The following is a 14,813-nucleotide window of genomic DNA, read 5'->3' as shown; positions in this document are numbered from 1 at the left end:
CAAGTTCTTCCCAAAGCATTCAGTAACACTTGAATCTTGGAAACATGCCTAGAAAGCTGAATCCAGTTTTGATGTGAGGGGTCTCCTTCCCCAGAGATTTTAGATTTGCTCGTACTAAGGAATTCCAGTGCACTGTTAGTATATGGTACCAGAAGGAGAGGATTGGTGAAATTATAACACCCCTTTCCACAGTGGGCAAGAAGCAAAGTTCCTTTGACCCAGAGGGATGGTGTAATAATGAGACACTTTAGGCTTTCCCCTTAACACAACAATTCACTGTCCTGGACTGAGACCAGGCTTACATTGCATTGCTTGCTTCTCACATTCTGTTGTCCTAGTTACTACTACATAAGCTTTACAATGTACTAGTTCTGTGCATCAATTACCTGTAGCAATAACTCTGATTTTGCAAAACAAATACTATGATTAAAAAAGAAACTATAGCCTAAACAGATATGGAATCATGTTGCAAAGCCTTAAGAGCTGTAGCTCCTGGACAGCCCCAACTCGTAACCCTTCTCCACAATAAGCAACAGAAATGTTGATTCATCCTTCATGTTAGAACCCACTCTTCTCATAATTAGAGCTAGCCAATTAGTCCTGATTTGAGATGAGAGGACTTTCTGAAATATTAGAACATATAAGAGGATCTATCTGAATTGCAGGATCTGAATTTCAACCAGCTCTGCATGTAGGATACTCAGTCTGCTTCATAGCAACGCACTAGAATACATCTGAGAACTCTTGAGAGACACACAAATTTCCACAGATGTAGGATTCTCAGTTGTATCCATTCATCTTGAAAATAAGATCTGACTTGTCAAGGCACAAAACTCTACTTATTCTTCCACCTAGTAGAAAAGACAAATTTTGGGGAAAAACAATTAAAAATATATGTAAGTAGCAGCCCTTAGGGTGAATGCATCCAAAGCTATATATTGCTACTGCACTTAAAAAGAAATTTGGATTAATTTATAATTGTGATCTGTGGTTCTATGAAGAGCTTTGCTTTGTATTGATGCTACTAATGACTGAGGTTCTTGTAATAAGCTAATGCAGCTGCCCTTGACAATGGACAAGTCTCTGGGGAAGAGATGAGGATTGCATAATGAAGTTAATGAGGTTAGCATAGAACGAAACTTGAATTCTGTAAAACAAGCAGTGGAGGACACAATGTTTTGTAGAGGATCTGCATGAAAGCACATACAGTCTCTCATCTCTCAGTAAATGCTACAGAATGCTTTCATAATTAAAAACATTGTCAGGCCCTAAAGTATATACATTTCACAAGATATATTTTTTTTAATAAATATGAAACTAGTACAGACTTTTCCATTACATTTTTTTTTTACTCTAAAAGGGTCTTCATTGGACAACAATAAGACTTCATTCTTCAATATATAGATATATTCACTATGCACTTGAGAAATGAAAACTATTTTCAAGATGGAAACCTTGTTTTCATGATACCAAAAATATTGAATCAGTTTTAATGATGACCTGCAAATTTTATTCTTTAATACTCAAAGTTGTACTAATAGAGAAACAAATAATAACATAGAAACAAGGGTTTAGGCCAGCAGTTTCCAAAACAGAAAACTAACTTTCACTTGTTCCAATCAACTTCAGAAATCTATCTAATTTTCCAACATCCTGAGTATGCACTTGCTCAGTGACACCAGTGATACCTGCTGGACAGCAAACTGCTGTGAAACTCAGGTAGCTACTTGGATAGATCTTGGATGTTTTTCCTTTCTAATATGGAACACCTTGTGTGACTCTGCTTTCACTGAGCTGGGTTACACAATCTGTCCCCACTATCCACTGCCTCCTGAACAGCTGTGCTAGGGACACTTTTGCTGGGACATGAGAAAACCAGTGCAAGACAATCAGCTGCCTTCACCTCCTACTGCCTTGGGAGTGAAAACGTGTTTCTGTGAAAGGGCTACGTTGGAATACACCATCCAAATAACCGGACCACATTGTGTTTAGAAATAAATGGTGGGATCTCCACATGTGATCTACTCATGGTACCAAGGAGATGCTGCTCACAGTAAACTCTGCAGATAAGTCCTTCCCTTCTTTCACACCTCAGGAAAAACGTTAACACAGTTGCCATTATCAACAGTGTCCTCACATTTACGGCAGCACTTAGATGTGTGACATAGTCCACATCCCCAGATCTACTCTTTCAGGCTCTCTGCAGACTCAGAAGTACGTCTACACTGCATTTAGCCATACCTATGCAAACTGAACTAACTAGTGCAATCAACAGCAGTCTAGTCACAACAGCTTATAAACTATTTTTTCTGCTATTCAATGAAGTTGATCATACCACAGGCATACAGTACAGACATCTCTGAACTAGGTACTGTGATGTTCTTTTTCTTTTTAGTCATACAGAAGACAAGTTGTGGCTTATTTTTATACAGAATGGAAGCAGATGTGTCTAGGACAGGACAGAATGGTGAGGGCTGTGGTGAGATCCAGGCTCGCACAGCCAGTGCAGATTCATATGGCTCCATCCAATGCTACGTTAGTTCTCAAAAGGGCCCTGGGGTCTGACTGAGTAAAACTTCTTTCTTACTTTGCTTGACCTTTCTGTTCAGATGGCTCCGCTGGCTTAGAAGTCAAGGATCTATGCATTTCTCTTGATCTACTTCAGGTTCCTTAATTCACTGATTTAAACATACATATATTGAACATCTTTTTATATTTCTGTCATCTGTAGCTGTTAATTAAATTTTGTTTTATAAAGTGGCTTTTGAATAACAGACCCATTGTTTCTAGCAAAGAATTGACCTCAGAATCTGTTCATAAATATGACACCAAATCACCCTTTGAGGAAGACGGACATGCTTATGTCAATTTATCATTTTGCTTTGTTCACGTTGTGCCTGTACAAAAGTTCCCATTCAAGCAGCCCCCTGCTGTGAGCATTCTCTCTGCTGTACTAAAATCCATCTCAGCTCATGGGAAATGATGTCCAGAGGAAATCGAAGAGGCCCAAAGATCCACAAAATGGATTCATCCTCATCTTACTATGTGCCTAATCACACATTTGCAAGGGCTGCACATACAGAACTGCTCAACCTAACTTCATACTCCTAAGTACATGAGACTTCTGTTCTCTTTAGTGGGGAGAAAAAAAAAAAAAAAAAATCAAGGTTATGAGGAAAAGGTAGGATGATGCCATGAGTTGCCTCAGTGAGGATTAGAATTCCATTAACACCATGGTCAAAATAATTTCAAGATTTTCCCATAAAACCGATGGCCTTCATACCTGAAAAGTGACACCTTTTCTCAATGCCTCTGCCATGTTCTGGTAGCCGAGACAAGCAGCTTTGTACCAGACCAATCAGCTGATCACCTTGGCATTATCCAAGTACAGCAAACCTTCCATGATATTTTGTAGCATGATTTGTCCAACATTTTACTTTGATCTCCCTACTCCTTTTGGAATAGGGACTCTTCTGTAATTTGGTTATTTACCATCTCAGCAGCAAGGCAGTTGTAATTCTCACCTGGGGCAAGACACATGTGAATAGAATACACAAGCTGATACATCCTGCTGCTGTATAGCTGTTAAACCAATTACAATACAGGGAAGAGAAGACTGGATCTTCAGGGGTTTGGAGCTGGTAAAGAATATTTAAAATGCATTCATCTAAATATTTTTATATGATTATATAAAAATTTGGTCATCAAGTTGAATTTAGCTCACTCTAGTCATGCCCTAATATTTTTCTCATTTGGCAACTGTGTGAAAAAAGTTCTGTGGGTCACAAATTAGTTATTCCAAAACCACCACTGCTATAGGCACTCATCTGCAATCTTATTGGTGGTATAAACAGAAATTTAACTTGCCTTTCAAACACAGACTAGGTGTACTGCACTGAAGGTTAAAGTGTGCTGCTACCACCTGTGTTTGCCCTCCTGCAAGAGAAGGCCTCAGTCTCAAAAAGCGTCAAGCCCATCAGCCTTACCAAACTGCATGGAAGTGAAAGAAGTAAGATACAATGTCTGATTGGGGATATATTTTTCAGACACATCTAAAACATTACTACTGAAAGAAGTGAGGGAGAGTTATTATCTACCTGACTTATTAAGTCCTGTACAATTCCTAATGGCATCACAATTAATGTTGTGTTTGCTTTCCAGCCTTATGCAAGCAGCCATGTGAAGCTCAAGCTTCATGATGCTGTAGAGGTTAACTTCTTGGCTTGGCTAGAATTACAGTATTTTGTGGAATTTAACACTTCAAGAGAAGATGACTCTAGTGATGCCTGTAAAAACCAAGCCAGATGTTCAGTCTGTAATGCATCACAGCCCTAAATGCATTAGCAGGGAACAGTGAGTCTAAAGGCCTCCCAAAACGAGTAACATCCATGCACTCACTGCAACACACCTCAACTTTCTTCACTGCAGCCACAATCATTCCTCTGAACCAAGACAGACAGGGAGCATTTCAGTTCTCACATAATATTCAGAAAATCACTAGGCCTGATTCTTTTTTATGTCACTCCATTCTGCCCATGGGGTCTTCAAGGATCCCAGAGGAGTTACACAGGAGAAAAGCATGGTCTATCCTGCCTGCTGCCTGTGTATCTGCTAGCACAGACACAAACAAGTGGCAGCCATGTCAGCTTCTCTTTTGCCCAAGTACAGAACAGAATAATAACCTGGATTTGCCCCAACAGAGAAAAAAAAATCAAATCTCTCCAAGCAAAACATTTCGAGCTAACTTCTGCTCTTGACTTCCCTGAGGATTTCTACCCAGTCAGTATAACTACTCTGGATTCTTCTGTAACACACTAGAGGAATTGATCTGGGTTCTTTAAAGTTTAGCTTCTTTTGCAAAAGGATACAGCACTGCTTGAGTTTGACTCCTTTCAAAGATGCCTGAGCTGTGCAGTCAGTTGCATGTCCCAGAAGTTAGCACTGTGCTGTTCCTTTCATTCTCATAAAAGGAGATAATAGATACCTGTGATCTATAGCCCACTGATCAATGTCATCGAAATCTTCCTCTTTTCCTCCTCCCTCAAACTGCTAAGTTCCCCTGGAGAAAATGAAGTGCAAAGTAACACATTAACCAGTACTGTTGGGATTAAACAGGAAAGTACACGTTATGAAGTCTCTCCTTTCCCTATTCTTTCCACCCATGGGAACAGCTTCAGAACCACACCTCTAGGGTTAGATTCTCAGGATACTCCAGCACCACAACTCTTCTATTTATACCACAGTCTATGATGTGGCATTAGATATATGCATGTAGGTCTAAAGTGCTAGCTCTCTGAGGCCAGTTCCACCCAGTCAGCTGCTTCAGCAATCAGGCACTGTGATCTCTCTCCTACAGGATAACAGAAGGAAAAGGAGACAAAGGTACCCAGCTGTCTGATGGGCAGTCCTTGTGCGCTCCCCCCAAACACCCTGACCTACCCCACCCACTGCCGAAGTGATGTAGAAGCCTCAATAGCAAATCTGCAATGCCAATGAAGTGATGAGTATCTACAAGGACATTTGGATCTATCAGCAGAGGTGACACAGACAGCTAGACTGCTAGACACTGCCTAGACACCATTTCAGAGATAGCATTGCTCCCTGTATGTAGAGACTGGCCAAGCTGTTAATAATTTCAAACAGAGCTCTGTGGGAGAGATTGTAGCACTTACCTGGTAGGTGCGGGCCCTGGATTTCAGGCCTGTTTTCATTTTAAATAAGTTACTAGTTGCAAGAAATCACAAAGAAAGACAGCCCCAAGCACAGATGCAACACAAAGCAGTTAGTAAGAAATAATTTTTAACCCTTCAGGGTGAGAGGACTTAGATTTACCACAGTAATTAGTCACCCAAAACAGGAGGGAAGGGTGCAGGAAACCAATTCCAAAACTGTTGTGGCAACAGAAAACCTCCAGCTGACCAGTAGCTGGGGCAGCAGTTCCTGAGGGGATTGCCTGGAAAAGCCTTGCACTGTATGATGCTGTAAGCCAGAAGTATTCAACCAGATGGATAGGTAGGCTGTCTATCTTCTTTCTGTGTTTGGAAGCACAGGATTTCCTTTTCAAAGCCAAACTGGAGTAGCATGCAAGGACCCATCACTTCCTGGAAAATACTGGCTATGCTGCATGCGTATGGAAAACCTGATGCTTCTGGGTAGCCACATTTCTTGGCTTGCATGTTAAGAAAGGGTAGTTCAGGAGAAAAGGCAAAAATAAGTAGGCCATGAGCAAAAGCCATGGCCGTGTATATATGTATTCCCTTCAGCTCCATTTCTTTTCTGTCACTTCCACTATTCCTAATGGCGTGTAAGAAAAAAAGAGAGTGTTCCCAGGCCATTTCCCACTTGTTCACCTTCTCTATTGCTTCATGCTTGACTTGCTTCTTCCTCCTAATGCCTCAGTGTAGTTTCACTGCCTATTCCAGCCCTTTCCAAGCATGCATCTGCGCTGCAGAGGAGAATATTGAGAGTCAGTCAGTACTACAAAGCAGGCCATTTGGTTACTCATGATGTGCTGAATTTTGCCTCAAGACTGCCACATGAAGCTCCTTCTAAAGGAATTATTTGCAGTCTTCCTGTGAACTCCATCTGATCCAATGAAAGGAATACAGAAAAATGGGAAAAAACAAGATTTTATCCAGAAATTATGAAACCCCAAGAGGTGCAAAATAATCTTTTCTGCACAGACAAGTGATTCAAACTACAGCATCTCTTCAGATGTTGTTGCTGAACTACAGAGCACATGAAGTCCAGTTTCTTCTTTTGTTGTAGTAACTACAAGATCACATCCTCTTTCCACTAATAGCTCTCTGCTAAAGATCACAGATGAGAAGCTATCTTTGTCTTTCTCCCTCTCTCCTAGCTACTAGGCTGCAAAGAACATCTTACTCATCTCTAGCAGCAACGTACAGCAGTCAAAGCAAGTGCTGAACATCAACACACATGAAATCAAAGCTATCTACAAAAACAGCCTGCAGGCCACAATATGATTTAGAATTCAAAACACCTTTTTTAATTCTGCCCCTGGAAACACTTGATTGATCCAGAAATTATTCTAGTAAGATACATGAATGCAAGAAAAATGGATAAGGGAAGACTGAAGAAGGCTCCAAAATTTCTGTGGGCAGCATCCTATTTGTTTGATTTCATTTGACCCAGTGAAATGATGTTCACTGGAATTAATTCAATTGCAAACAATAAAAATGTAGGATATAGGGGCTATATAATGAAGTGGCAATGATACAGGTTAGCTCTGTTTGCATATGTCAATGTTATCATTACAGTAAATATTTAGCACGTACACTGTCTTAGATGCAGAACAAGGGTGCAGATATGAAACCATCCTCAAGCCCAAGTGACTACAAGAGAAAGTGGTACACCTGGGAATGTCAGTTAAAGGTGAGAGCCAGTCTGTTATTATACAAAATATCCCCCTCAGTAGTAATTGGTGTTAGGTGAGATCTTTAGGTCACTGACTGGACTCATCTGCAATATTCCTTTCATAGAAAGGGCTAGTTATGAAATTACATTTAATTCAATAGTTGACAAAGCTTCTTCAGGAAGACTACTAAGCAAAAATGATCTTTTTTTTTTCCACCAAAATAGCTGCTGGCAAGATCGTGGTACCTCATCAAAAAAACATACGTATTAGCAAAGACAATACATAAGAAAATACTGAAACAACACATAGACACACATCCCACCTGTGATGTTTTTAGACCAGGATGTAACGTACATATCACCTTCAGACTTCCTATAGCTTTCCTTACAATCAGTGCCAAAACTTCCTGCTGATCTCAGGCAGCAATGATGGTTAACTCATTAGTTTCCCCTTTCTTCTCTAGACTTAGATACTTCTTTAGACTTTAGATAGATAAATCCTGTGCACAGCCACGATGCAGTTCCAAACTCTGGGGTCTTGCTAAGTATTTTTTAGTGTTTATCATTATCTTTGCGGACACAGCTTTAAACCTTGTAAATGCCCCATTAAACAACAACAAAAGGTCTTTAAGATGCAAGGAATATATGAGGATTTAAAAACTCCTCTGCATTATTCCTGAGCTCACTTTGATTTGGTGTCCGTAACAAGTAACTTATGAGAAGGAAATGCAATCATTTTGAGCAGCTCCTCTGTGCAGTGGTCTCATCTGGGAGAACTTACTATCAGCCAGAACCATCTCCTGGAGATTTGCCCTCATTTTCTTCCTGTGAACTTGTATAAAACTGTCTCCACTCCACTGCCTCTGAATAATGTACAACAACAGATGAGCGACAGTGAGTGCCAAGGGAGCTCCAGCCAACAGCAGCTAAGTGAGCCCATTGCTGTGCTTCAGCTTTCAAAAGCATTATGGGGGCATCAGAACAACACAGATTTAGCTAAGAAAGATTCCAATTGTTAAAAAATACATGTGCTGCAAGAACAAAGAACACCTGATAGTTCATGCAGGACTGAAAATTACCAAATCACATTCTGCTTGCAGTTTTCCCAGCTAAAATCCAGGTGACTGCAGACATTATGAAGTGAAAGATTTGTTTTCTTGACCCTTTATATCCCAATCTACTGCCCTCAGTTACTTCATCCTTCGAGAAAACTGTTTGGCGACAGATTTCATAAGATGTTTTAAAATTTTTTTCTTTTTTTTTTTTGAGATGATTCAAGTGTTGATAAAAAAGCAGCTGGATTCACACTTTAGAAAATTAAATCCATCAAAAGGGGAACACAAGACTCATTCCACTTATACTTCAGATCTCAAGACTGCCCAGCCAATACGCAGCGGCCCTGAATTCTTCAGGCAGAGAGAAAGATGGATGTATCTCTTCTCACAATAGCCTCAACTTTTTGTACAAATGCCAACAGGACTACTAGTCAGGGCCATTTTGAGGAATCACTGAAGAGGAGCGCCTTTCTAGAGAGAATTGGCTTAAGGTGTTTCAGCTGGAAGATTTTATTCACACATTCTATATTGGTGAGGCTGGTCAGGTCTACATACACAAAAGGATGCAAACTCCCAGGAGAAAACAAGGGAGTCACAACAGTCATGAAACACAAAGAGTGCAGGAAAGACATAATGCACACCAGGGTGTGATATTACTAAGCTCCACTGAATCTGCACTTGAGCTATACACAAAGGCCATCATGTAACTTATTCCACCTCAGATATGCTGAGTTAGGATCCAGATGTGTCCCTTACTCCATGTTCCATGAACAGACAGCATTTCCTCTTTAACACTGCCCATCCTGGCTACAGGATGCTCAGCCACACTAACTTCTAGTGCTGGATCTCTCTCCTTGTATACGATGACTGTGCTTTGGCCTCTGACAGAAATAGTTCCTTCCTGAAAAGCATGGACCAGAATCATCTGTCTGCACCGAATCCAACAGAGAATTCAGCTAGTTTACAGTAGAGGACAATCTGTCTCCACTATATGTCTTCACCCAACCCAACTCTGAGCATGCCCTAGACTCTACCAAGATGTTGGCTGATACTAATCAGCTTTCCTTGCCATCTTTTCTTACTTCCCCATTTAAACATGTACATGTGTATATGTTTTTAAAATGCTGGTGGTGTTACCAGGGGCATTTTGGCTGTTGCACCTGTTTGTATTCTGCACTACATTACGCAGAGTCCTGCTAACATACAATGCAAGTTGTTCCTGCGATATTTCTTTACACTGGGCTCTTACCAGCTTTATGGTCTACAGAGAAAAAGAAACATTACCCAAACCAAGAAAAAAACTCCTGTCTCCTTATTTTGAAATCCCAGTGAAACATGAATAAGAGTGGAAAGGGGCATCTGTTTACACTGGGGCAAAAAGAGTTATGAGAGTTCAATTGAAGGTGGGGACAGCTGGAGTTTCTCTGATGCATAACTCCCTTTACAGTGCTACCATATGGCTGTTGGTGCAGGACTGCAACAAAAGAGATCTTTGACACGTCAATTCCAGCTGCTAATGTGTAACTAATCTTGCTACAAACAAAAACATTTATTTCCTCTACCTGCCTTTGATTCCCACCTGAATCTAAAGTTTTGTACTTTTTCCCCATCATTTGTCCTGTCCTCCCATGAATCCGTTGTCCATTTCCACCAGTCTCTTTCTGCTCAAGCAAAGAATCACAGGTTACATGCGGGCCAACTGGTCACAGTAACAGAACTAGAACTAGCCACTGGAATTGAGTGTTTCAAGAAATACTCAAATGGCTGCCTGCCACAGGGCAATAATCCTTTCCAGGGATTTGGTTTAGGCAGCAAAGACAACTCATTCAGCAGCCTGAAAGACCTCATGAGATAAAACGTTCATGCCGGCAAAGCACAATGCAGCCCCCGTAGTTTGTGATTAAATCATGGAGATGACAGTGCAGAGTAAATTTATTCAACATTGTTTATTCCACATTTTTTCCATATGCTTGAAAACAGAGAGGAAAGAAATAAAAATTATAAACAGACACTTCTTCCCTTAGATAGGAATCTTTGCACAAAGGCCAAATCACCAAATTAGCCAGGAGTACTGAGAGCTGGAAATGATGGGAGAGATGAACTACTCTGAGTAGAATTCCCAGCAATGCTTTCCCTAACCACAAACAAAAGTTTGGGAGACACAAGCAGTCTAAATTTGGGGAGCTGCTTTATTTCACATTCCATCCAAGTCTGACAGTGATGATTACAAGCAGTAGGCATATATTGATAGACTGTATTTAAGACACATCCTGTTCTGTGATTAGCAACCCAGTTCTTCTGCTGATCTGAAATGTTCCATAGAACTTTTAGGGAGCTCCCCTAATGCAAAGAAAATGTCATAACATGCTTAATACTGCATGTCATTCCAAGACTTCCAACCATTTCATGGTTTCTGATCAAAACAGTTGCTTATATTGATACAAGAGGTGAAATTTTCAATAGGTTTTCCCAGTCATGCCTGGGTGCACCTTTTTTGTGTGAGAGAGCATATTACATGGATAGCAAGGTGTGTTGGGCACAGAATCAGAAATTCACACAAAGCTGGTCCCACCATATGTCTGTAATTACTAGGAATCTATATTTGATAGTGGGTAGTGCAGTTATGTTATCCAGTGCCAGTATACTTGACTGTGAGAAGTTATAAATGCAACAGAGAGTTAGTTAACAACTACATTTGCATTGTAGAGACAATTCGCAGACAGCTGGTATCAGGCAGCCAAATGTCTCCTTTACAACAATGCCTAATCCACACTGCACTGTAATAACAAAAAGAACTACTAGCTTTGCATCAGCTTTCTGGATCTCGTCCCTGCCAAATGATAGCAGGAAAAACTGCTTGTTGTCCCTTCCACAACAGCACCAACACAGGTCAGCCTCTCGAATCCAAACCCGTACATGTGAAAGAAAGAAAATAACCTTCTAAACAATTCTAAACAATAAAACAGACACAATCTTAGGAAGAGAACCAAGTTAAAAGGAACTGGCAGAATGTTATGATAGTACCAGTCAGAGGCTACCAAAATAACCACCCCATTCAAGGGCTTCCCTCAGCCTCATTTCATATACTGAGGCAAAATGGTGTTGGAGTTACAATGCTACAGAGGAGTCAGAATGACCTACTTTCACTCTCTACAAGCTGGGACACATCCTAGTCTCTATTAATAATATACACACTTCAGTTTAAATTGTGCTATAATCTGAATATTGCTTTAGTCCTTAGAGTAATAAAAAAACCCAAAAACCTAGTTTACAGAAACATCTTTAATACATGAGCATTTCAGATGCTTGCCACAGATTCATGAGAAGACGTTTGATCCCAAAGAATGCATTCACTTTCTGTTGAGTCCTTACTGAAGTCAAATCTCCTTTACTTCAGTGAATTTGGCAGATTATGGATTACGAACCCCCATTCTGCTCTCTCAGGTTATGAATTTTGCACATCATATGTTGTTAAATTCAGCAAAGCATCCTTTGTGTTGCACTACGGTCTTCATAAACATTAAGAAAACCTTTTCCCATTCCAATACTCAAAAGGTATATGACAGGGGAATAAATGTGACAGCTTTATCCTATCCTGTCAAACCACTGTCTGCCCCTGGTTCCCAGGCATCTCACACACACACAGCATCTTTCCGCCTAAAGAATTCCAAAATGCTTTCAAAGCTTTAGCTGATGTTTCAACTACAAGAGTTTACCTTCTGGCCAGAAGCAAGAAGTAAAACGGACTTCCAGGAATAAGCGGGGATTACCTCTCATCAGTCAGCAGAGGTTACTAGAAACACACAATTTACGTGCAAACTGTCATTAGGAGAGTAGGTAAACTCTTACCCTGTAACCCAAAGGAAAACAAAAACACTTCAGAACCTTCTGGCCAGCCCATAGAGTAACAGTCCTGACTCCTTTTGGGTGTCTCCATACTGTAAAATAATCCAGGAATAACTGATCAGGCACATGTAATTTTCCAAAGCAAAATAGGAACCAGTTGAAGTTATCTAGGCAAAAGATCAAGAAAAATTCAGGCAGCAAACAATGTTCTTCCAAGCCAAACAACAATCGAGGTTCACAAAGCCTCTCTGCAAAGCTCTCTGAGAGCCTGGCCTGGGGAAGAAACCCTTCACTTAGTAGAAACAGAGGCCTGTCGACTCAGCACCATGAAATTGAATAAAACCTCTCTTTGTGGCAGCATCCAGGGGAGAAGGACAAAGGGCCTCTGCCACTGCAGCGTTTCTGAATGACGGAGGCCTCCAGCACCTCCAGCACTCCTCCCACCAGCAGCAGAATCCCAGGAAACTGAGTGCTTATTCATGACTTGGGCTCTGTCCATTTTCTGAATTTCCCCCTGCATTCTCCAATGCTGATTATTTAACAATATCTTCTTTTAACTTGCCTCTTGTCTGCCACTTCCGCATTTAATTGCAAGTTCATGGGTATTAAGTGGCCTGCACAGCTGAACTAAGTCATCCTGATTTGAAGGCTCCCTTTCCTCATAAAAGGGGAAACAGTTCTTTTTCTGTTTTTCTGTCTGTCTGTCTCCATTTCCCTTTCCTTGGCCACTGCTCCCCTTCCCCCTCCCTCCTCTCCAATTTTTCTCTTTCCTGTTCCCTTTCCCATCCTACATTTCTTTCTCTGTCTCCCTATGAATCAAATTCACACTTCTCAGAGATGTTGATGTGTGCAGGGAAAGCAAAGCTCTCCAACACTGGCACCTGTTCTTAAAATGGCTCCGAGGCTTCCACAGGACTTTCTAGTCTGCATCAAAATCTGTGGCAGAACATAACAAAACAACCCACTGCTCGCTCTCATGCTAAATATGTGGGCACACTGCTTTGTGTCAACTTACCTGAAAAGCAGCTCACTGATAACTAAACCTTTGCAAAGGTGGGATATCCTTTGTGCTGTGCAGCAAGTTTTGAAGGAAAATATGTAAACCGAAGTTTTAACTTCTGCAACAGGTAACTATGGAGAAGTAGCAGGAAGGATAAACAACACATACTGATTTCCCCATTGCGACATGAATTCTGACTGCAGTGATGTCACCTTCTGCTCTCACTTACTGGGCAACACTAGTTTATCAACACTGCCTGTAATGTTAAAAAAAAAAAAAAAAGGAAGAGGAAATAGACATGGCAACAGGTGTCAGCTTGAAAAGACCTAGAGTCCACAGTAGACTCTTTTTTGACACTTGCTATGTCAAGAAGAGGAAAATCTGGTGCCAAAACCAAGACCCATAGTAAAACAACCATTGCCCAGTGAAACCTGAGACACAACCCCCCAAGTTAATTTGTTAATTGTGCCATGTTAACCAAAATTTCACCTCTTTCTTCCATCTCCCCTCTTTCCAAGCTCTCCAGACACCTACAATGCCATGATTTTATGTAAAAATAGAAACATTTACTAAAGAATTCACCCAAAAATATCATAAAAGGCAAATTCATGGTGTACGTACTTTTACTATTGTACTGCTCTTTTCCATTGTCATTCTGCTCATAATGATCCTTGTTCACTGCATCTCTGGCTCACAAAACTCACAACATTAATGTTAAAACTTACCCTCCTGCAGGACTTCCAAAGATATAATACAGAAAATAAGTAGGGTTCATAACCACTCTGTATAATAGTTATTATCCTGTTTTATAGAAGGCACAGAAGAGTAAACTGCCTAGCCGAATTCAACTACTGAACCACTGTGAGGGCAGGGAGAGAATCTGATCATGAATTTCATAGTCCACTAAGTCAGTGACAAAACTGCTTTTAACCTCTGTAAGATCAGGATGTGCAGCCCTCCCATCCTAGCTCTCAGCATCTGAAACACTAAGCTCCCGCCCCAGCCATTGTTGAGAGGACATTCAACTGCAGTCAGCCATTAGAAAGGGCTCCTAAATCATCACCTGCCAGAGTAAGAGACAGCCACCTGACACAAGAGTTATGTCACAAATTTGGGATTAAATACTTCACCACCAAAAACACTGATCTACTGAAGTTTAAAAATTCATCAGGAAAATGCTGTCTTCTACTCACAATATTCTTTCAACACAAAAAAAAATAAAAAACCAAACCTTTGCTTTGAACCAGAAGCCTGAAACTAAACTGTGTTGTAGGAAATTCCTGGGTTTTGGCTGAAAATGTTCATATAGAAAAAAGAAAGTTATGATCTGCAGAGAAAAAAACGACAACAACAACAATCAGGAAACATCTTCATTTTCAAATAAGCTATACATATGATGCTAGGATGTTTCATTTCAAATACTTTACTTGCAATAAGCAACTGAAGAATCTACTTTATGAGCATATGGATTAATATTTGCCCAAAAGAAAATTTAAAGGGGGTGGTGGGAGAAAGGAAGCAGACAAAAATTCATC

General features: G+C 40.5%; 1 protein-coding gene across 1 annotated transcript in view; it reads right to left on the bottom strand.

Annotated features, from left to right (window-relative positions):
* The window catches only part of PREX1 (phosphatidylinositol-3,4,5-trisphosphate-dependent Rac exchange factor 1), a 173,321-nt gene that overhangs the window by 132,419 nt on the left and 26,089 nt on the right, over nt 1-14,813 (bottom strand). The window lies entirely within an intron of this gene.

The sequence above is a fragment of the Haliaeetus leucocephalus genome, unplaced genomic scaffold (genome assembly GCF_000737465.1).
Source record: "Haliaeetus leucocephalus isolate CR32 unplaced genomic scaffold, Haliaeetus_leucocephalus-4.0 Scaffold273, whole genome shotgun sequence".
Lineage (NCBI taxonomy): Eukaryota > Metazoa > Chordata > Aves > Accipitriformes > Accipitridae > Haliaeetus > Haliaeetus leucocephalus.
This window is presented reverse-complemented; position numbering and strand designations above follow the sequence as displayed.